At 35.1% G+C, this 23,163-nt stretch overlaps 1 protein-coding gene across 13 annotated transcripts in view; it reads right to left on the minus strand.

Annotated features, from left to right (window-relative positions):
* LOC145265357 (plexin-A4-like) overlaps positions 1–23,163 on the minus strand; it is a 1,096,693-nt gene that overhangs the window by 878,280 nt on the left and 195,250 nt on the right. The window contains exon 1 of one of the 13 annotated variants that reach the window (XM_080121139.1): positions 7,503–7,642. The exons of the other annotated variants lie outside the window; for them this stretch is intronic. The gene's annotated coding sequence lies outside the window, so the exon portion shown is untranslated. Of the gene's footprint in view, positions 1–7,502; positions 7,643–23,163 lie in introns of those variants that run through there. 13 annotated transcript variants of the gene reach the window in all.

Here is a 23,163-nt window from a genome sequence, read left to right on the forward strand (position 1 = left end):
AATGAAAAATTGTTCGTGGATGTCAAACTAAAGTGTAGTATCTGTTCTTCAGATGCTGCACTTCAATTTCTTGTTCTGTCAGTGGAGGAGAAATCCTTCACGACTGAGACAATTTTTATTTTTGTTCCTTTTCTCCACATTAAAAAACGACCCTGGTGTCTAACTCTGTCCCGTGGGGAGGCATTGTAAATAGGAACTACTAATGCCGTTTTCTTTTCACAAGGAACACAGAAAACAAATTTCAAAGCCGACTTTTTTTTTTACACCGGCGGGGAAAAGTGCAGACGACACTATGACGTCAAGTTCTGCCGCCATCTTAGGTGCGAAAATTCAATTTTACAAAACTTTTTAAAGCAGAAACAATTCTGGCTCGTTTGAGATGCTGAACTAAATATAAAATTATTATCTCGGGGGTGGAGGGTCTCACGATTCTAGAAAAGAAATGGCGAAATAAAGCCAAAATACGGTTGAAAACACGACAGATTCAAGCGGATCCGTTTTTGCCGTTTTACTGAAAAATAATCGAAAACGGCACTAGAGTTTTGGGTAATTATGTGAGAAAGTTCTTTGTTATTTGTTTGGTTACCAAACTTTGGTAGTATATGCATTTTAGTTCAAGTTTTACAGTATCTTGTTTATTATATTGATTGGGCTGGCGTATACGAGTGCTACGTGCTACCCCTCCAGCGAAATACGCATCGGCTACGATGTTGTACGCAGTTCGCAATTATTTTTTACAAGGAAAGAATTTTTGCGTGTGTGGCCGAGTTTATTTATTTATTTAGGCTTGAACTGCACTTTATTTGGTTATTATGATTTTTTTGTTTATTTTTTTTTGGGGGGGGATATATATATATATATATATTTTTTTTTTTTTTGGTCGGAGATTATAGGTAATTATTAACAGGAAAATTGGTGCAGGTACAAATCATTTGTGGCGACAAAAAAATTTTTTTACCATGTATTGTACCTCTACCTCTCATAGAATAGGCGTGTCAGAAATTTCGTGAAAAATAGTGAATAATTCCACCCCGTCTTTCCAAGCTTATAACTCCTCGAAAAATGTAATTCAAGCCCTAATTTTTTTTTTTTATCAATTAAAGGAGCAAGGACCAAGGCTTCATTAAAATAAACAAACAAACAAAAAACAACGGTTTTTTTTTTGGTTTTTTTTAAGGTTTTAAACTTCGGACTTTACAGGTAAATTTCTAAAAACCAGTTTTTTTTTGTTTTCAATTTGAATATTATTTATTGACCTTTTCTCTTCAATTTGTGATATATAAGACTTTGGTACATAAATTAATTATTTGCTGTTTAATAGACATTTCAAAATGGGAGGCGTGAATTATTCGACCCCCTGTCTTTCCAAGCTTATAACTCCTCGAAAAATGTAATTCAAGCCCTATTTTTTTCCAATTAAAGGAGCAAGGACCAAGGTTCCATTAAAAAAAAAAAAAAAAAAACGTTGTTTAAAAAAAAAAGGTTTTAAATTTCGGACTTTACAGGTAAAATTCTAAAAAACACTACTTTTTTTGTTTTAAATTTGAATATATTTATTGACCTTTTCTCTTCAATTTGTGAGTAAATTAATTTACTTTTTAATAGATACTTGAAAATGGGGGGAGCGTGAATTTAAAAAAAAAAAACGTTTGTCTAAATTATATTCGGTTTATTGGAAAGAACATAAAATTTCACATTGACCCTGAAAATATCGTAAAAATAGAATCAATAGAAAAATTGATAGATTTTTAAAGTTTAAAAATTGAAAAATATTGAGTTCGGAAAATTCATTACTGTTTAAAAAAAAAATTCTATTACTTTTAAAACAACTTTAATAGTTTATTTTGGAAGTATAATCCATAAAGAAAATAAATAACCCACTTTTAACAGAGAAATTACGAGATTTTTATATTTTATTCGCAGTTTCGCGTTAGGGGTGTCAAAAATTCCTACAAAAATTCTGATACACCTACTCATGGAATGTCGTCGATCGAAACAGTGAAATGTTATTTGGTGCTGGTGACCAGCACCAAATACCATTTCACTGTTTCGATCGACGAAGAAGCACTGCTGGTGGTGTACTTACTGATCCGCGCTATTTTTAAAAAGCATTTTCAAGTTTGGTGCTAATGCAGAGAGTGATCCGCGCTATCTTTTTAAATCGTATTTCCAAGTTTAATTTAAAGTTTTAATTTTTTTTTATTCAATTGTAAGGTTAAAGTACAGAATAGGTACAAAAAAGGAAGGTACTAGTGCAGAGACTGCAGAGTCTCTCTGCACTGCAGGGAGTGATCCGTGCTGAAATAACATTTAAAAAGCAATTCTTAACATGGGGAGGGGAGGGTGTTTCTTACCTATTCTTTACTTCAACCTTACAATTTGCGCTTGGCCTTTTGGTCAAGATCAAAGTGTAGTATCTGTTCCGGCAGATACTGCAAGCTATGACTAGCTATGACTAGCAAAGACCAGATGTGGGGGCGACCCCACATGCCTGACCTTTAACCAGCTCCCATTTCTCACCTCTCGGGAGCTGGTCACCTTTTTCCCTTCCCCCTCCCTTCACTCCTCACATTAAAAATTGGCCTTGTGCCTAATTTGCTCGGTGGGGGAGCAAATAAATACCATCTGTTCCGGCAGATACTGCAAGCTATGACTAGCTAGGACTAGCTATGACTAGCAAAGACCAGATGTGGGGGCAACCCCACATGCTGGACCTTTAACCAGCTCCCATTTCCCAACTCTCGGGAGCTGGTCCCCTTTTTCCCTTCCCCCTCCCTTCACTCCTCACATTAAAAATCGGCCTTGTGCCTAATTTGCTCGGTGGCGGAGCAAATAAATACCATCTGTTCTTCAGATGCTGCACTTCATTTTCTTGTTCTCTTTCGGTGGAGGAGAAATCCTTCACGACTGAGACAATTTTTATTTTTGTACCTTTTCTCCACGTTAAAAAACGACCCTGGTGTCTAACTCTGTCCCGTGGGGAGGCATAGTAAATAGGTACAATTGAATAATAAAAAAAAACATAAAACTTTAATTACACTTGGAAATACAATTTAAAACATAGCGCGGATCACTCTCTGCACTAGCACACACACACACACACACACACACAAAAGATAAATAAGGAAAACTAGGCGCTCCCTAAGTCGAACTGCGTACAACATTAGAGCCGATGCACATTTTCTTAATCAGCATAGTCGAAAACCGGGTTTGTATTACTGTACACTAGGCACCGCCAAAACTGGGGGGGGGCAGGTCAGTACTTTTTGACGGACCGTCTTTTTAAAAATCTACCAAAAATCAGGTAATTATCCGATCAATACGAAATTTTCAGCGATTATTAGGAGAAGAATGAACTTTATAACAGTGTACTTATTTTTCATAAACGATATCTATATATATATATATATTTTTGCTTACAAACCCCCCCCTTGTTTTGAAGTGGGAACAAATATGCTTAAAATAATCATCTGAAACTGAACAAAACATATTGTGTTGTTGTAAGGGACAGAATTATAGATTAAAAAAAAAAAAAAAAAAAAAACTTGTTTGCATACCTTATTTTGACGTCTGAATATCAGAACTTCGATTGTGTTTAATTATCCCGCTTTTGAGTTTTGAAGTGTGAAATTCGGTGAATATGTTAAGTAAAATAATTAATTTAAGTTAAGCAAAACAAAAAAAAAAATTTTTTAATATTTATACGAAAAAAGCCATTTTAAAATTTTTGATAAATAAATTAACAATTTTTTTTTAGCGAGCCGAATAATGCATGACCATTATTAAACAGAGCATGCTTTGAATAATCGATACAAAAAAAAAAAAATCGATAAATATTGTGCCCTTTGTGTTAAAAATAGCATCATTTTTTTCGATCTCGTTTGAAAACGTTTGCCGCCTTTCGACTACGGTGGACCAAACGCGCTGAAATAATTTTTTTTTATTCTGCTTTAAATTGCCCCCTCCCCCCATTTTGGGGAGCCTGGCCCCCACACACATACACATTAAAAACCAAACTCATACAAATGGTCACCCATCTGGTACTGGCCAGCCTCAGCTTAATAATACATTGAAATTTTCGTCACTGAAAAATAAGTTTTTTTGGCCTGTTTAGTCTTCCATAGTTTTCGTCTCATCGAAAGAAAACGTAAACAGAGTCGATCTGAACTCTTCGGCGACGCGAAATATCTGGTTACATATATGAATAAGTGGAATTATTTGAAATTCAGGTACTTATATTATAATATTTTTGCATATTCTCTTAGAAAATCATCCTAAATCTTAGTTAGACAATAAATGAATAAATAAATTATTTCAAAAACCCTTTTTTTTAAATATTTAAGTACGTTTTTTGTGCAAGACAAAAAATAACAATTGTTAACTTTTTGGGAAAATTTAACATTTAAAATTGAATTAAAAATAGTAGAAAAAGTTTTACATTATTCTGTTTTCTATATGATAAAATTCAGGGTTTTATCTTTCTGGAAAAAAAAAGTTACTCAGAAATAATGGATTTTAATAAATGTAATTTAGTTTTAAAAAACAACAACAACTTGATTTTGCGGCCATTTTTGGCGGTGCCTACTGTACACACAGATTCGAAAAAGTTGTCAAAAAACAAATATATAACAAATTTTATCAAAGGCAAGAAGTTACTTTTCTACCAAACTGGATACATTTTTTGTGTTTTTATTCAATGTAACATTTTTATTCAGCTCGAAAAACATGCAGTGTTTACCGATGTATTGGAAAATTCAAAATGGCGCCCGACTCTCTTTAACATTGTAAGTTTGGAAAAAGGTGTTATAAATAATAAACTAGACAAAATACTATTTAAAAAACACCGAATATATATCAACGTATGTCACGGTAACATATTGAGCGAATTTCTAACAGTATTTTGTCTAGTTAGTTATTTATAACACCTTTTCCTGAACTTACCGTGTTAAAGAGGGAGTCAGACGCCATCTTGAATTTTCCAATACATCGGTAAACACTGCATGTTTTTCGAGCTGAATAAACATGTTACATTGAATAAAAACACGAAAAATATATCCAGTTTGGTAGAAAAGTAACTTATCTGGCCTTTGATAACATTTGTTATATATTTGGGTTTTTTTTTTGTTTTTTGACAACTTTTTCGAATCTGTGTAAAGAATTATGTATTTATTACTTTGAAAAACAATGTTTTGTTCACAAATAAAAATGTCCAAAAATTGTATTAAAAAAAAATGTAAAAAATATCAAAATTAAATTTAAACTGCATAATAATGACGAACCCAGTAAATTATATTGCCAAAGAAATTATCTCTAATTCTTCGACGCCAAAGAAATTCCTGTAGGTAGCTGTAAATAGCAATTAGGGAAATTTAGTTCGTTTTATGCGATATAGGGTTCGAGAGTATTTTGCTAATCTTGCCTCGAGAAATATGCCGGATCGCCAAAATCAACGAATAAAAAGTTATTTATAGTTAAAGTAATTTGCACGAAAATCTGGTAAAATTGCATTTTTTTTTTATTTATTTATTTATTTATTTTTTTACACCTTATAAAGTAGACACGAGTCTACACGCAGGGGACATAATTCAAATGAATATTTCAGATTGTGTCGTGTCGTGGCTGCAATATTTGTTGTCTATATTAATAGACTTTATTTTATTAAAAACAATAGCAGGTACTCTACTCGGTGAATTTTCGTAATTTTTGGATATATTACTATTTTCGACATGACAATTAAGTACGTAAAGCGATATATGTAAAAAAAAAAAAAAAAAAAAATCAATCTGTTGACTATATCTTAACAAGCACCTTAAAGAAAAAAAACTATTCTGTACTTTCACCTAACAAATTAATTTTGGTAACTTTTTACGACATGCCCCAGCCAGCGTATTTTAAACACCATAACCGGTCCATATTAAGAACGGCTTTCGGAATAAACCCTAACCTACCAATGTTAAGAATGGCTTTCGGGGTTGGGGGGGTATGTTTATTCCGAAAGCCGTTCTCAACATGGGGAGGTTAGAGTGTTTAAAATACGTTGGGGCACGTCGTAAAAATTTACCTTAATTTTTTTACATTAAGAATTTAACTTAAATACTATTGAAAAAAAATTAAAAAATAAATAGAAAAGAGGCTTGCCTTTTTTCTGTTCTTGGCCTTCGAGCCGGGATCAAAGTGTAGTATCTGTTCTGCAGATGCTGATTGTTGCAGTAGTGCACTAGTGCAGTCAGTAGTGCTGCACACTGCACTGCACACTGCACTAAAGATAATTTGTACTAGTCAATGGATGGGGAAATCCTCTATACTGGGACAATTATTTTTGGTTAACCAGAGAGTGGTCCCGGGTTTGTATTACTGTACACACAGATTCGAAAAAGTTGTCAAAAAACAAATATATAACAAATAAATGTTATCAAAGGCAAGATAAGTTACTTTTCTGCCAAACTGGATATATTTTTCGTGTTTTTATTCAATGTAACATTTATTCAGCTCGAAAAACATACAGTGTTTACCGATGTATTCGAAAATTCAAGATGGCGTCTGATTCTCTCTTTAACACGGTAAGTTTGGGAAAAGGTGTTATAAATAAAAAAAACTATACAAAATACTATTAAAAACCCGCCGAATATATGTCAACCTATGTCACGGTAATATATATTGAGCGTGTTTCTAACAGTATTTTATCTGGGTTTTTATTTATAACACCTTTTCCCAAACTTACCGTGCTAAAGAGAGAATCAGACGCCATCTTGAATTTTTCAATACATCGGTAAACACTGTATGGTTTTCGAGCTGAATAAACATGTTAAATTGAATAAAAACACGAAAAATATATCCAGTTTGGTAGAAAAGTAATTTATCTTGCCTTTGATAACATTTATTTGTTATATATTTGTTTTTTGACAACTTTTTCGAATCTATGTGGACAGTAATACAAAACCAAAATTTACCTTAATTTTTTTACATTAAGAATTTAAATTAAAAAATACTATTGAAAAATAAATAAATAAATAGAAAAGAGGCTTGCCTTTTTTCTGTTGTTCTTGGCCTTCGAGCCGGGATCAAAGTGTAGTATCTGTTCTGCCTGCAGATGCCGCACTAAAGATAATTTGTACTAGTCAATAATGGATGGGGAAATCCTCTATACTGGGACAATTATTTTTGGTAACCAGAGAGTGGTCCCTTTTTGCCTACTTTTAGGGGAGCTGGTCTGGTTTTTACCCCACATTAAAATCGGCCTTGGCCTTTGCGCCTAATTTGCTTTGGTGGGGAAGCAACCCATAGTTTTGGAGGAAGGTAGTTGAGGGTAAACGTATCGCTTTTTTTTTTTTTTTTTTTTTAGAGGGGGCGGGGGGGGGGGGTTAGAAAAAAAAAACACAGGACCAGAATTTCGTCAAAAACAATGGAATCAAAGACACCGAGTTAACGAATATTGCGAAGAAATTAGTTAGACACGAAAAGGAAATTCTTTAAAACAAAAGAAAAAAAAAAACAAAACAAACCTGAAGTCTTTGAAAATCCAAATGTAAGTATGGCACTAGAAATAAAATCCAAGCTACAGATATACATATATATTTTTTTTATATATATATATATAAATATTTTACGAAAACATTCCCAAAATTGGTGGACGTTTTAATTGTTTTAACCGCAACAAAAATGTAGCGAAATTCCGTTTCTTTTTTTTTGTTTGTTGTTTTTTTAATCCCGTACAGTTTGTATTTTTTTTTTTTTTTAGCTTCCTTGGTAAGTTTTCGTCGTTGTATATATTCGTCTCCAATTATATATATATATATATATATATATATATATATATATATATATATATATATATATATATATATATATATGCAAATGTAAAACAGAAAAAGTTGAAGAGGATTATTGCGAAAAGTGGAGAGAATGTTTTGCGTCCTTCTGTTTGGTAAGCAAGTACTAAATGCTAGCGCTTAGAAAAAAAAAACGGAAAAAACAGAGTCGGAGTCTTGCGGAAGGGTAGGAGGCGGTGCGTTGGTTTTCGCTAAAGGAAAAGAAAAAAAAAAAAGAAGCTGCCCCTGCTGACAGAGCCGACATCTCTCTCTCTCCCTCTCTCTTTGTGGTTCTAACCTCGAAATTTGGAGTGCCACTAGGGAAGAAACCTTCGAGGGATGAGACGACGCTAAAACTTCTTGAACAAAAAAAAAAAAGGGGGGGTTAAAGAAAATGCCGTTTCTGGAGAACTTCTTTTCCACCTCTTTTATGAGGAGGGGGGCAATGACAGAAGCGCAATAGCACACACATCAAAACAGGGGTCTCCAAAGTTCTCGAACAAACAGTAGGGGGGGGGCATATTGTTGACTTTTTAGAGCTACGTGGGCCAATATATACCCCCCCCCAAATTTCTGGCCTTCATGGAGGGGGAGACTAAAACTTGCTGCTATAATTTAAAATGATCTGAAATAACAGCAAGGGAGACTTGATTCCAAATATTTCTCATACGTTATATTTCCCCTCTTTTGGAAATAGGGTACGATTATGAATATCTCCATTATCAAATAATCCTTATACACTGAAATATATGAAAACCAAAGAGGAGAGATATAACATATGAGAAATATTTGGAATCAAGCCTCCCCTTGCTGTTATTTCATACCATTTGAAATCATAGCAAGTTTTAGTCTCCCCTTCATCAAGGCCAGAGATTTTGGGGGAAAATATCAGATATTTTGTAATTCATATGCAAATCTAGGAAAACAAATGACTATGATTTAAATAATTTATGGCCGTAAAAAAGTGCCAAATGATCCCTTTAATGTGCTACTTTAAGGGCAAATGTCACATAGCCCACTACACATTATTTTTCTAACGAGCCTTCCTTTAAATTTTGATCAATAGCCGGTGAGATTTGGAACTTATAAAATTTCCAAAACAGGTTATATATATATATATATATATATATATATTACACATACTAGTAGCCAAATTGAATATCGAAATGCTCATATCTTTGGTTTTAATCAGACCAAACTACATGAAAATTTGCTCTCTTTTTGAAGATTCTAATAGTATTCTACGGTTAAAATTTTATGAAATTTGGCAAAAAAAAAAAAAAGAAAAAAAAAATTTGATTTTTAAACCAATAAAATATGGCCAAATTTGCCTACATTTGTATATATATATATATAGTGTCCTGGCAGGCCAGCTTCAGTTTTGCTGCTTTGGGATGAATTGAGCTTAGTTTTTTTTTTTTTTCTTGGTTGTCCCCCCCCCACGGCCTTACCAGACCACTAATATATGTAAGATCTAGACGTATTTTAGACTGTTTACTACTCATGCAGAGAGTGATCCGTGCTAAAATAATAACGTTATTATTTAAAAAGCCATTCTTAACATGGGGAGGGAAGGGTGTTTTGTACCTATTCTGTACTTTAACCTTACAATTGAATAAAAAAAAAAAAAAAAAAAAAAAAAAAAAAAAACTTTAATTAAACGTAGAAATACGATTTAAAAAATATCGCGGATCACTCTCTGCATAAGCACCGACTGTTTTGCTGATTAGCTTTGCTTTTTTTAGTGAAACTGGTTCTCCCAAACCTCTTTTTTTTTTTTTTAAATCATTTTCTGAACAAAAAGAAAAAAACCACGTACACTATTTCACATTTATATTTTTTACATTTCTATTGAATATTTTCACATTTTCTGTAAGAGCTCTATTGTCCGGATTAAAGACTTTGGTTGGCCGGATCTGGCTCGTGGGCAGTAGTTTAGAAACCTCGCCGCCTTTTAAATATAATGAAACAAGTGATTACATATATTTTTTAGGGTTTGTTTTACTGTACACAGATTCGAAAAAGTTGTCAAAAAAAAAAAAAAAAAAAAAAAAATGTGTATAGAACAAATAAATGTTATCAAAGGAAAGATGAGTTATTTTTTTTTTTTACCTAACTGGATAATTTTGGAGTGTTTTTATTTAATGTAACATGTTTATTTGATTCGAAAAACGAGTAATGTTGGAAGCTGCCGGCGAACAAGAAAAGATGGCCGCGATATCTATGAAGACTTGATAATCACTTCAAAATAAGAAATAAACCAAAATGGTGGTAAAAACGCACCCAATAAATGTCACTGTAGCATTTAGTAAAACAAACCCATTTTTTATATTAAATCTGTCTATCAACATTAGTTTATTTAAGGCCTTTTCCGATGCTTTTTCGTGATAGGTATCCATAGATAATTGTGACGTAAGCAGTTCTGACTACGAACGAAGGACGCTGAATCAAGTTCCGAAATTCGAAAAAAAAGGCGGCCCTTGTTTGCTAGGCAACTATTTTAATTCGTATTATTTGGATTCGTCGGACTAGTGTTCTCATCTTGAGTGTCATTTTCACAGCGTTTCTGTCGATGTAACCTCCGACCTTCCTCAGGTGTATTTTATCGAACTCTGAAATCGTTCAGTCAAATTCGGGAATCTGCAGAGAATTTCAAACGAAACCCTTCATTTAATTCACGGAGGTAGCTTGCTCTTATTCTGTCAGCCATGACTGGATAAAGGTCCTAAGTAATTCACAATTGTATTTTTAGCCGCCCGTACTAAGGCTTGAACATTCAACTTTCAAAATAAGGTTCCTTTGAAAACTGAATTTTTTCCAAGTATTTTAACCACTACGCCACGGGTCCTTGCAAATTTAGGATTTGTATCCAGTCATGGCTGACGGAACGCAAACAAGATACCTCCGTGAATTAAATAAAGGGTACGAAATTCCGTGCAAGTTCGCGAGTTCAACAGAAAGATTTCCAAGTTCTACAAGATACACCTGAAGAAGGTCGGTGGTTGCATCTGTCACTGAGCACGTGAGACAAAATCAGCACGAGCTGTAATATAGCTGGTTTGCGAGGATATTAACAACAGTAGCGAAAACAAGAAAAATGACCGCGAATTGACACCTACACATTTGAAGTTTCGATAATGACTTAAAAATAAAACAAAATACTGTTAGAAACCCACCCAAGAAATGTAACCGTGACATTTATTGGATAGAGATTCGGTTTAGAGGTCGGTTTTCAACCCATTCTATGCGTGAAATGGAAGTAACTGATTTATTTCTATCAAGTCTATCTGAGCTCCAATCTATGTCCCTCTCCCTTGCCAAACATTTACGAGAAACACTCGTCTAGCTGCAACCACTATCAATAATTTCCCACACTCTTTATCTGTGCCTAAAACTAAACGTGGGTTCCATGAACAAAGTTTCTTTCTTAGAACTGCATGCCTGTGGAACTGTTCCGTTTGCTTGCTTTCCAGCTGACTACAATATGGCCGTCTTCAAGTCCAATGTAAACAAGTTCTTGATGAGCCGTTCCCCTTAAGTAATCGGTTCTGGATATGACCTTAAACTATATCCGATGGCGAGTCCCAGCTTGCGGGCTTTGGGGAGTGTGGAACCACCGCTTAATTGCCATCGCTTCCAAGTCCACTCTGACCCGGAGTGGTAGTACCTGTTAGGGTGCCAACTATGGATTAAATAGAAACCGACTTGAGAAAAAAACAAATGTATTCTATTAAAAAAAAAAATTCTTCAAAAATCACTGGATTTGGCATTAAATGACCTGAAAAGGGTTGATATGCCGTAGAACAAAAACAACCAACCTTAAGTAATTCAATTTAACAAACTTACACTTCTAACGATATGATATTGTCACTTTGACCAATGTACACTCTTTAACCCTTGTCCTTGAGTGGCCTCTGGGCCTTGGTAAATGGTGATTCCTTTGTAAAAAAAGAAAAAGAAAAAAGTACTTACTTCCCTTATGCCGACTTATTCTTCGAGAAATCTATATCTGAAAAGTTGTCTGTATGTCCAAACTGAAGAAAATAGAGGGAAACGGCGGAGAGAGAGAAAGAAAAAGAGAAAATGGTAGTTAATAAAAACTAGCAGTGAGACCCGACGTTGCCCGAGATTGAATGCGAACCCGCGAATGTTCCATGCAATATTTTTATTATCATCAAAATCTGTTAATATACCCATATTTTTCAATCAAATCGATTGATTAATTGCTCTGATTGGGGACCCACTGTGGTGCACCGGGTGGAAACTACAAATGTCTTCTCGCACTGACTTGGTCCATAATGCATAGCAGTCTACATTGCACTATAGAGAACTTATTGTTTTTATAAAATTATTTTATATAATAGCTTGAATTTTTCTTTTTGCTTACTTGACTACCCACGAGGGCAAAGTTAGACACGAGGTCTGTTTTTAATGTGGGGGGACCAGCTCCTCCAAAAGGGGCACTGTGGTTAGTAACAAAAATAAAAATAACAATGTATCCGTCATGAAGGATTTCTCTTCCATTAATAGAGACTAAAAAGTGTACTGCAGCATTAGAACAGATACTACACATTGGTCTTGGGCTGAAGGCTAAGAAATAAAAAAGCAATCCTTTTTTTCTATTGAATTTAAGATAAAAAAAATTTACAAGTCGAGTGCCATGTTTCAATCGTGCTTTAAACAGAAGTATTCAATCCGAACTCGCCCCTGTCATATCAAAGAACTTGCCGTTGTTTTATACACCGGATACTTCTGCTTGTACGGTAATAAAACTTCTCAATAGACTTTATTAGGTGTTAACTTTTTCAAAATCGTAATATTTCTTCCTTAATCGGATTTTTCGATTGTCAATATTTATCAGAAGCCTTTCGATACATAACCTCTCTAAGGACCCTCTCAGACACAATATGTTTGTGTGAAATTTCATAACTAATGGTCGAGCCGTTTCGAAATGCATAGGGAACTCTCAGACAGATACACACAGTGCGTTTTTTTTTATAAGTAGATATGCTATAGGTTTGTTCTCGGGCAACGCCAGGTAACCCTGCCCGTTACTTATAAAAAGGAATAAAAGAAAAACGATAGAAAAAAAGCGAAGCGTGAACAAACCCGGCTTCTTTTATACTGCTTCAGAGACAGAAAAAGATTTTCTCCAACGCCCTCCCTCTCCCCGTTTACCATTCCAACTACCCAGGCCCCCGCCCCTTGTCTCTTGCTTTTCGCTTCTGTTCAAATGATCCCCCACCCCTCGAATACGCCCTCCCACCCCCTCGAATACACTCCTTTTCTTGCGAGACTGCTTCTCTACTTAAGATTTCAAAAGTACAACAACTGCGCTGGTTAGTTACGTCCTTTTAGTGCGATGTTCGTTGGTCTGTCACAGTTAAATTTGAAATTTCGTCTGTCACGATTAAAGTTGAATTATCACTTTTTTTTTTGCCAGTCTGTCAAGCTTAAGTTGAAAATTAGTTTTCGTCAGTCTGTCGAACTTAAGTTTGAAATAGCGTTTCTGTACATTAAGACTGAAATAATATTTTCGCTAATCTGTCGCGCTTAAATTTTAAATAGAATTTTATCACTAATCAGACAGACTGAAAGAACGTTTCTTGAGAATACCCTTTATTTTTGGAATATATATATATATATATATATATATATATATATATATATATATATATATATACACACACACATACACACACACTTTTTTTATATCTCGTCTAGATGTAGATAGGCGGCAGCTTTACGGATTGAAGAGGTCACAGCTTCACGAAATGGCAAGCGTATCAAATTACATCGTCTGCGGTAATGTCGGATCTTTGGCAGATAAGCAGACGCAACAGAAGATGTCGAAGTTTGCGGGAATATATCAACAAGGAAAAACTGCGTTTAAAAAAGGGCGGACAGACGGAGAGAAAGGGATGCCCCCTTCTCCAATTAAGACATTTGAAGGTGGGGATTTAAAAGCTAACGTACACAGGGCCTTACGTTGCGAGTGAAACAGTCGTATTTGCGAGTGATTTTTCGAAGTGGCAACAAGAAATAATTAGAAGTAATAAAATTCTTATCTTTTGGAGATTGTGTGTGTGTTTTTTATTTTATTATTTTTTTTGTGTGTGTGTTTTTTTATTTTATTATTTTTTTTGTGTGTGTGTTTTTTATTTTATTATTTTTTTTGTGTGTGTGTTTTTTATTTTATTATTTTTTTTGTGTGTGTGTTTTTTATTTTATTATTTTTTTTTTGTGTGTGTGTGTTTTATTTTATTATTTTTTTTTTGTGTGTGTGTTTTTTATTTTATTATTTTTTTTTTGTGTGTGTTTTTTATCTTATTATTTTTTTTTTGTGTGTGTGTTTTTTATTTTATTATTTTTTTTGTGTGTGTGTTTTTTATTTTATTATTTTTTTTTTCGCCGACAATCTTCCAAAACTCATTGCAAAGTGAAAAACGCCTGTATAATCTTTTTTATTTTTGATAAAACAAAGGAGAAAGATTTAAACAATAAAAGGTTTAACTAGAACAATTAGTCCTCGCTCGAAAGAGCAGGACACAAAATGGTTTAAATAAGAATAGAATAACAAAGACATGAAAATAAAATAATTTCGATACTTTTTTGTGATAAAAAATGGAGGACCACTTGAAATATAAAAAATAAAATGTTAAATGCAAAAAAATAACATCGTTTTAATGCTTCAAAACCCCCTCATGACCTTGAATTCCTTATATATATATATATATATATATATATATATATATATATATATATATATATATATATATATATATAACCAAAGTCCGTTAAAAAAAAATCGGGTTTGTATTACTGTACACATGGATTCGAAAAAGCTGTCAAAAAACAAATATATAACAAGTAAATATTATCAAAGGCAAGATAAGTTACTTTTCTACCAAACTGGATATATCTTTTTGTGTTTTTATTCAATGTAACATATTTATTCAGCTCGAAAAACATACAGTGTTTACCGATGTATTGGAAAATTCAAAATGGCGCCCGACTCTCTCTTTAACACGGTAAGTTTGGGAAAAGGTGTTATAAATAATAAACTAGACAAAATACTATTAAAAAAACCTCCGAATATGTGTCAACTAATGTCATGGTAACATATATTGAGCGAATTTCTAACAGTATTTTGTATAGTTTATTGTTTTTAACACTTTTTCCCAAACTTACCGTGTTAAAGAGAGAGTCGGGCGCCAATTTGAATTTTCCAATACATCGGTAAACACTATGTTTTTCGAGCTGAATAAACGTGTTACATTGAATAAAAACACAAAAAATATATCCAGTTTGGTAGAAAAGTAACTTATCTTGCCTTTGATAATATTTATTTGTTATATATTTGTTTTTTTGACAACTTTTTCGAATCTATGTGTACAGTAATACAAACCCCAAAAATTTAATGAAAGTCGAATCTTCACATCTCGACATATAATTCGTTGCATACTTAAAATTACACTTGGTTAAAAAAAAAAAACACAGAAAAATCCTTATGATATACGTACTCGTCACGTTTGCCTAGGAACTTTTCTATTTGGCGAGTAAACGAAACTATTTAGTTGTCCAAGGTCAACTAAAGATGAATTTTTCCGTAAAGCCCTTTGTACTGCAAAGAGATGCGTGTAATCTGTTATCAGTGTATTTATATGTTGAGTTAAAAGCTAAAAAAAATCTACAAAAATACCCACAAAGTTGGTATGCTTTTGATCAGCATTGCCCCGGATGAAAATTATCTAAAATTTAGAATTACATAAATTCTTTGGAGGTGGGGGTCAACTGAGCCAGGTTTTATCAGGCGTGGTTAATTTTTCAGCTATTTCGAATGGTATCTCTTATACAAATGAGAGGCGAATGACTTAAATTATTATGTTTGATACATTAAAATAAGAGAGAGGAATAGGCTGGATAAAAGAAGAATGTGGAACAACAGTAAAAGAGCTAATATATTATTTTAATTGGAATTCATTATCGAGATGATTATTATTTATATTAATTTATTTTTTGCGGACCATTATTCTCATCTTTATTAGTTGTTGTTTCACAAAGTTTCGGCCAACTATTCCTCTGGCCTTCATCAGATGGTAACCGCGACGGATAGGAACTTCGAATCTCCAAACTGCATTCTCAGTAATCACTGCCACCCAGAAGCGTTTATTTATTTTACGGGGGTAGAATGCTCTCGTTCCGTCAGCCATGAATTCAACGTTCAACCTTCAGGAGCAGATTACTTTTACAATTGAAGAAGGTCGAAGTTTACATGTTTTTCAGAATAACAGAATATTTTTAACTCGTAAACATCTATATATATAAAAGCGAAAATGTGTGTATGTATGTTCGCTTTTTGTGTATGTCCAAGAAAGGCTTTTTTCAGAGAAGCGGTCAGTCGCTTCACAACTTCTTAAAACTTTTTATATCACATATAAATAATAATATCTCCGAGTTAACAACGGAGGTCGCCTGTCTATTTAATTTGCTCGACTTCGGGAAGATAAATATTCAACAGTTTGAAATGTCCGAAAGCAATCAATCAGCTTTGATCAATGTGGAAATATTTTCCTTATATCAAACAATTTCTATTCAATTTGGACAGGGGAGCTGGTCCCCCCCCCCCACCAACATCTTGGGAAAATAAAAAAGCATTCCCGCAGTAAATGAAATACTATCCTGCAGTCAAAGTTGACCTCATTAAGTCATTAAAACGTGCACCTGCCAAATCTAAGTAATTAAATAAATTTAAACGCGTTTCCTTTAGTATCGCGCAGTGACCCAATGGTTAACGTCGCACTTTTTTTTTGTTTTCATACTTTAATTTCCAACTTCGCCTCAAGGGTTCGGGTTCGATCCTCATACTCACCTTTTTTATTTTACCCCCCCCCCCCCCGGGATTTTGATTTACCTCAAACACCCGGGCAACTCCGGGTACCCACCGCTAGTCTATAATATAAATCTCACCTTCTGTTAGTGTGTGTGTGTGTCTGCCTAAAACTTTCGACATAAACGACAGATTTTCATAAGATCGGTAGCATTTTGAAGCTCCATCCTTCGGACGACAAATATCGAAAAATTGGCCAACCACATTAATTCATTCACCCTCAACTGGGCACTTTTCTACAGGGAGGGGTCGCTTTTTTCGCTGATATTTTTCGGACTTTTTCGTGGCATGCATGTTAAGCAGAATGATTTTCACATGCTGGAATTGCTTTAGCATTACTGTACACACAGATTCGAAAAAGTTGTCAAAAAAAACAAAACAAATATATAACAAATAAATGTTACCAAAGGCAAGAGAAGTCAGTCTTCTACATAACTGGACAATTTTTTTAGTGTTTTTATTTAATGTAATATGTTTATTCAGCTCGAAAAACATACAGTGTTTACCGATGTATTTGAAAATTACAAATGGCTCCGAACTCTCTGTTGAACACGGTAAGTTTGGGAAAATGAATTCAAAATTAAAAAAAACTATACAAAATACTGCTATATATACATTATATATTTTTTTGTTCAATTTTCGTTCAGTAAAACAAAAGTTGTGATAAATTTACTGGTGTTAAAAATCGTAAAAAAAAAAAAAACCTAAGGAGCTTAGCGACGTTTTTTTTATGACTGGTTTCCATAGCAACCACGTCGCTTCAGCGACTACTGTTGCTACTAATTCGCCACACTCACGAAAAGAGAACAAATTAAACAGAGAGAATAAAAGCATGAAATGGAGATGATTTAGGGGGGTATTGAAAGCAGACGAGTACCGTACAATGTTATTACACATGTGTTTATGGAGGCAAAAGAATAAAACTCAAATTAAACAAAGAACAAGTGAATTTATTAAAAGCCTGGAAAAAACATGGATTACAATAGAAAAATGCGAGCTTGAAAAGTAATATGGTTAAGCTTAAAATATTGCAGCATTAAGAATGTTTTTAAAATTTCAATTTATAACATTATATAATCAATTCCTTATACTGCAATATTTTAAGTTATAAATTTATTATATTTTTTACTAGAATATCTTGTTTTCTTTTTCAGTTTTAACAGCTAGTCTTTTACTTTTCCATGTTTAAGCTTAACCATATTACTTTTCATGCTCGCATTTTTCTATTGTAATCCATGGCTTTTCCAGGCTTTTAATAAATTCCCTTGTTCTTTGTTTAATTTCAGTTTCATTTTTTGGCCCCCCATAAACACATGTTTTCAGTTTTCTATTGCAATATATATATATATATATATATATATATATATATATATATATAAAGTTTAGTTCTTTTAGCTATAATCGAAACCGAAATCAAAACTTATGAGACAAATGGATGGAAGGTGGGGAAAGAGACAAATGGATGGAAGGTGGGGAAAGAGACAAATGGATGGAAGGTGGGGAAAGAGACAAATGGATGGAAGGTGGGGAAAGAGACAAATGGATGGAAGGTGGGGAAAGGGACAAATGGATGGAAGGTGGGGGGAAGGGACAAATGGATGGAAGGGGGGGGGAGGGACAAATGGATGGAAGGGGGGGGAAGAGACAAATAAATTGGGTAGAAAAATGGATTGGAGGAAAGAGACATGAATAAGAGGGGGAAAGAAGAGATACACATGGTTAGAGTAGAAAAACAGAAAGACAAATGAATAAGGAAGAGATGAAGAGAGACAAATGGATAAGGGGGGGGGGGAAACAGAGACAAATGTTGGAGGAAGAAGAGAAACAGATTGGGGGAAAGTAGAGAGAAAAACAAACATAGCAAATTATCAAAAAAAAAAAAAAAGAACAATCACACAATAACAAAATGGTTGCGATTTTATTCATTGATTTCGTCTTGTGGTTTTTTTTTTTTTTTTTTTTTTTTTTTTCAAAATGGTGACAATTTAATTTGACCAATCGCATCGCGTTCATTTTTCCACTCCTACTTTTGTCACCGTCATAGTCTTCCCGTTCGTGTTCTTCTTTCATTGATTACGTTGGCGCTTGTCCAATTTCCCTGCTCATTTTACAGACGCGAGGAGGCCGGGTGGGAGGTTGATTAATGAAACGCCGAGGAACTCCTCTGCTCGTCGAGTTCCGGTTGGTCGTCTGCGACGCCATTTTTTTTTTTTTTCGACCTGTTTTGGCGCGACAGCCATCTTGTCGATGGGTATTTTCCTTCTCTTTTCTTTCTTTTTTTTTTCTTTCATAGTGTGGCCAATCTTACCGACTTCTCGTCTTGACTCGAAAATAGGACGTCGAGATTTTTTATCATTATCAATGCTATAAGTGCGGGGGAAATAAGTAGAAGTTAAGAACAATAATAATTACTAATCTATTTATGTAAATGTTAAGTACCAATTTGCGTTTATCTGCTAAACTACTGAACATACTCTTCTGGAATTTAGAAAATACTAGCAGGACACCCGGCGTTGCCCGGTTGTAAGTTAGGCTTTAATTTTTTTTTTTTTTTTTTTTTTTTTCACAGGAATCACCACTTATCAACACCTGGATGCCACTCGAGGATAAGGGTTAATGGGCAAACATTAGTTAATGTGATTATAACGTAGTAAACATAAGTAGTGGACATTTTGTAAATTGGATTACATAGGGGGACAGTTCATCAAGAACTTGTTTACATTGGTCTTGAAGACATTCAGATTATTGTCAGCTGGCGTGCAGTTCTAAGAAAGAAACTCCGCTCATGGAATCTACATTTAGGTTTAAGCACAAATAAAGAGTGTGGGAAACTATTGGTTTTGGCTAGACGATTGTTTTTCGTGAAAGTTTGGCGGGGGGGGGCATGGATTGGAGCTCAGACGAACAGCTGCCATGGAAATAACGATAAAGCAGAGACAGGCTCGCAACATCTTCTGTGGGAAAAATGTTACAAGGAAGAGAAAAAGGCACCCCCCACTAAGCTACGAAGTCTATTTTGAACTCAAGCAGCACCAGCCCAGATATGGCAACAGTACTCAATAATTGGTCGTACCTGGCTTTTATATAGGTAGAGAATTGCATCAGGAGTGAGATATCTACTGGAGCGGTAGAAGGATCTTACCATTTCCCCAGCGACCTTGGCAACGGATTTGATATACTTGTTCCATTTCAGATCGGGAGTAAAAGTCAAGCCCAGAAGCTTGCCAAAACATGACTCCTCCTCAAGACGAGAGCCATTCATATCAATTGATGCCAGATGGGCATCAAGGCGTTGATGATATAAAGATAGAAGCTTGGTTTTAGATGCATTTAAAGTAACCAGCCACCTCTTTCCCCATTGTACCACGTGCTCAAGATTAGAGGAGAGAGAATCAGACAGACAACTTGGTCGTTTACGGTCTCTGATGTGCTACCATAGATGGTAGTGTCATCAGCATAAATGTCTACGAATAATGTAAGGATGTGATTTGCAAGATCATTAATGTAGATCAGGAAGAGAGTTGGGCCCAGGATGAACCCCTGAGGCTTAAATATGATATTTAATCTACGCAGATTACATCTTCTTCTTCTATCTTCTATCTTCTATCTATATAAATAAAATGAACTCATTTTTTCCCATCTGATTTTGACATTAATAGGATTAAAAATCAAGATATTTCATGCAAATATAATATGCACAAACGGCAGAACAATATCTGAGGTGTGTTATAGGCTTATTATTTCTCAAATTCCTCGATAATCTTAGATTTCTATACTTTTTCTGCTGAGAAGTCACGGCCAAAATCGGTTAAGATCAATGGAAGTGGTAAAATATTTTCTCTCTAATAAATTCCTCCTCCCCCTGCCACCACTTAACACCGTTTGGGGATCGTTCACAAGGAACAGTTGAGAAGAGAACACCGGTTTGGCTTCGTAGTTCTTTCATGTGAAGTTATTTAAAATCACTAAACTAAGCTGCAGTGCTCTGTGGCGTAGTGGTTAGCGTGCTGGACAATTCACATTATATTTTCACGTTCGCGCCGACCTACCGTAGTCGTTTTTTTTTTTTTTTTCCTAAACAACTGGAATGGACTTTTCTTGGTGGCCGAACTGTTAACGTTGCAGATTTTTTTTTTTTTTTTCTTTTTTTTCACACTTTATTTTCCTACTTTTACTCATGACTCCGGGTTTGATCCTTCCTACTTACCTACCATAACATTTTTTAAAACCCCCCCCCCCGTCCCGGAAACAAACACTCGGGCAACGCCGGGTACCCCCGCTCGTATTTATTATTTTACAGACAATTCTCTATTGATTAATATATTGAATCTAATATATATTAATGAGATAAAAACTATATAAATATATAACCTGGATGCCATCAGCTAGAATCGAAACCAGATAGCCGACACGAGTTCAGGACATGTTTACAGAAAGGAGAATAATAAGCAAAGGTTTATGGCCACCACGTTCCCCGGACTTGTCATGTGATTTTTATCGTTGGGAGACTTGAAAACAAAACGTTTATAAAACCACTAACACCCGAAAGTATCCTGTACATCTATAAGGCCACCATTCGCCCATGTATGGAGTATTGCTGTCACATCTGGGCTGGTGCATCGGCTACTAGTCTCTCGCTCCTTGACAAGGTTCAAAAGAGAGTCGCAAATCTGATAGGCCCTGAACTGGCATCTAAGCTTCAGCCTCTGTCCCATCGACGAAACGTTGCATCCCTCTGCCTGTTCTACAAGTATTATAATGGTGAATGCTCTGACGAACTGCAAGCACTTATGCCCCCACGACGTGAACACCCTCGACAGACCCACCAAGCTGCAAAATCCCACCCCCACACTGTAGAGATCCCTAGATGTAAAAGATCTTTCTACTCCAGTAGTTTCTTCCCCAGAACCGCTAAACTTTGGAATTCCATTCCAGGTCCCTGCTTCCTCAACTGTACTGACGTGCAGAAGTGCAAGTGCAACGTGAACCAACATCTTGCTGCCCAAATCCCTACATAGTACCCCAGTAGTTGTTGCCCCTGTTAGTAGCCCCCTACACCAAAGTGGCAATGTGCCTTGTATGGGGTGAAAATGTAATAAAAAAAAAATAATAATCCTCACAACCTGGACCAACTGAAGGAGACAATTATCAACGCTATCAGGAGAATGATCAGAGAAGATGTACAGACACTACCTGCAAACGCATAGATGTAAACGGGGCACACTTCCATCATCTTTTATAACACTACAGGTAATCTATAATATAAATCTCGCCTGTCTGTTTTAATGCGTGCATGCATGCATGCATGTGTGTATGTCAGCCTAAAACTTTCATGAGATCGGTATCGTTTTGAAGGTCGACCCTTCGGACGACAAATATTTCTTCACCCTCAATTGGGCACTTTTCTACAAGGAGGGGTCGCTTTTTTTTTTTTCGCCGATATTTTCAAAAGTCATCCCCTTTTTCCGATTGTCTAGCCTTAAGTCAAACCTTTGCCACTTCCTGTTTGGCTATGGACGCAACAGCAAATACGTCACTTTTTTACGTTCTTTTCCTCCTTTGCGGTACGGGTTCGAGCCTGTCTGCCAACTACAACTTTTTTTATTTTTATTTATTTATTTTTTTGCTCAACACACACCTACAAACACCCGGGCAACCAGGCTAGTTTAAACAATAAAAGAATGTTCCTCCTCTCTACTACATTTTCTGGGGTACTTTTCAGTGGGCCATGCTGTACTATATCACTATTATATCATTCCGATCCATAAAATAGTAATTCTTCCCCCTTTGTCAGAAAACCAGTCATGAACTAAAGAACAAAAAGATGGAAAGTAAGGGTTATGAAGTCCAATTTCTCATCTCCACTCAAGCGGATGAATAGACATGAAATAAGCTAACAAAAAAATTTTTTTTTTAATTCTACTTTGAACCGGCGTGACACAGCAGGAAGACGGGTGGGTACCCGTTTATGCAAACAGCCTGTTTATGCGGTCAAATCAACAAGCCATTACGCACATTGCCGTATCTTGAACAATGGGCGATAGCTTTAATCTGAAACACGCAGACAGGGGTGTCAGTATGCAATACGCACCTTCCCACTTGATGGCGCTATGATCTTACCGTGTACGACTTAATTAGGAAGGTGTTAAGCCCAGGTAGTTCATGAAGAAGGCAAGGTGGGCTTGTCGGGTAGGCCGGTCTGGAGGGGATGGGGAGGAAGGACGTTGGTATTTTTATTGTTATTTTCTTTTATAATATTTTGTGGCATTTTGCTGAACTGGTTTTGGGACGCCGGGATATAAACAGGCAGGACTTCATTGCCATTTTAGACGAGTGGAAATGGAGAATGTATTGAGATAGAAAATTGCAGAAGAAAGAGGTGAGGACAATGATCCAGAGGAAGGGTTACTAGTCAGAGCGACGATTGTATATATAAATGAATTTTGTGAATGGGGGACAAGAAAG

This window comes from Euprymna scolopes, chromosome 40, assembly GCF_053919585.1.
Source record: "Euprymna scolopes isolate OS-2025 chromosome 40, ASM5391958v1, whole genome shotgun sequence".
Lineage (NCBI taxonomy): Eukaryota > Metazoa > Mollusca > Cephalopoda > Sepiida > Sepiolidae > Euprymna > Euprymna scolopes.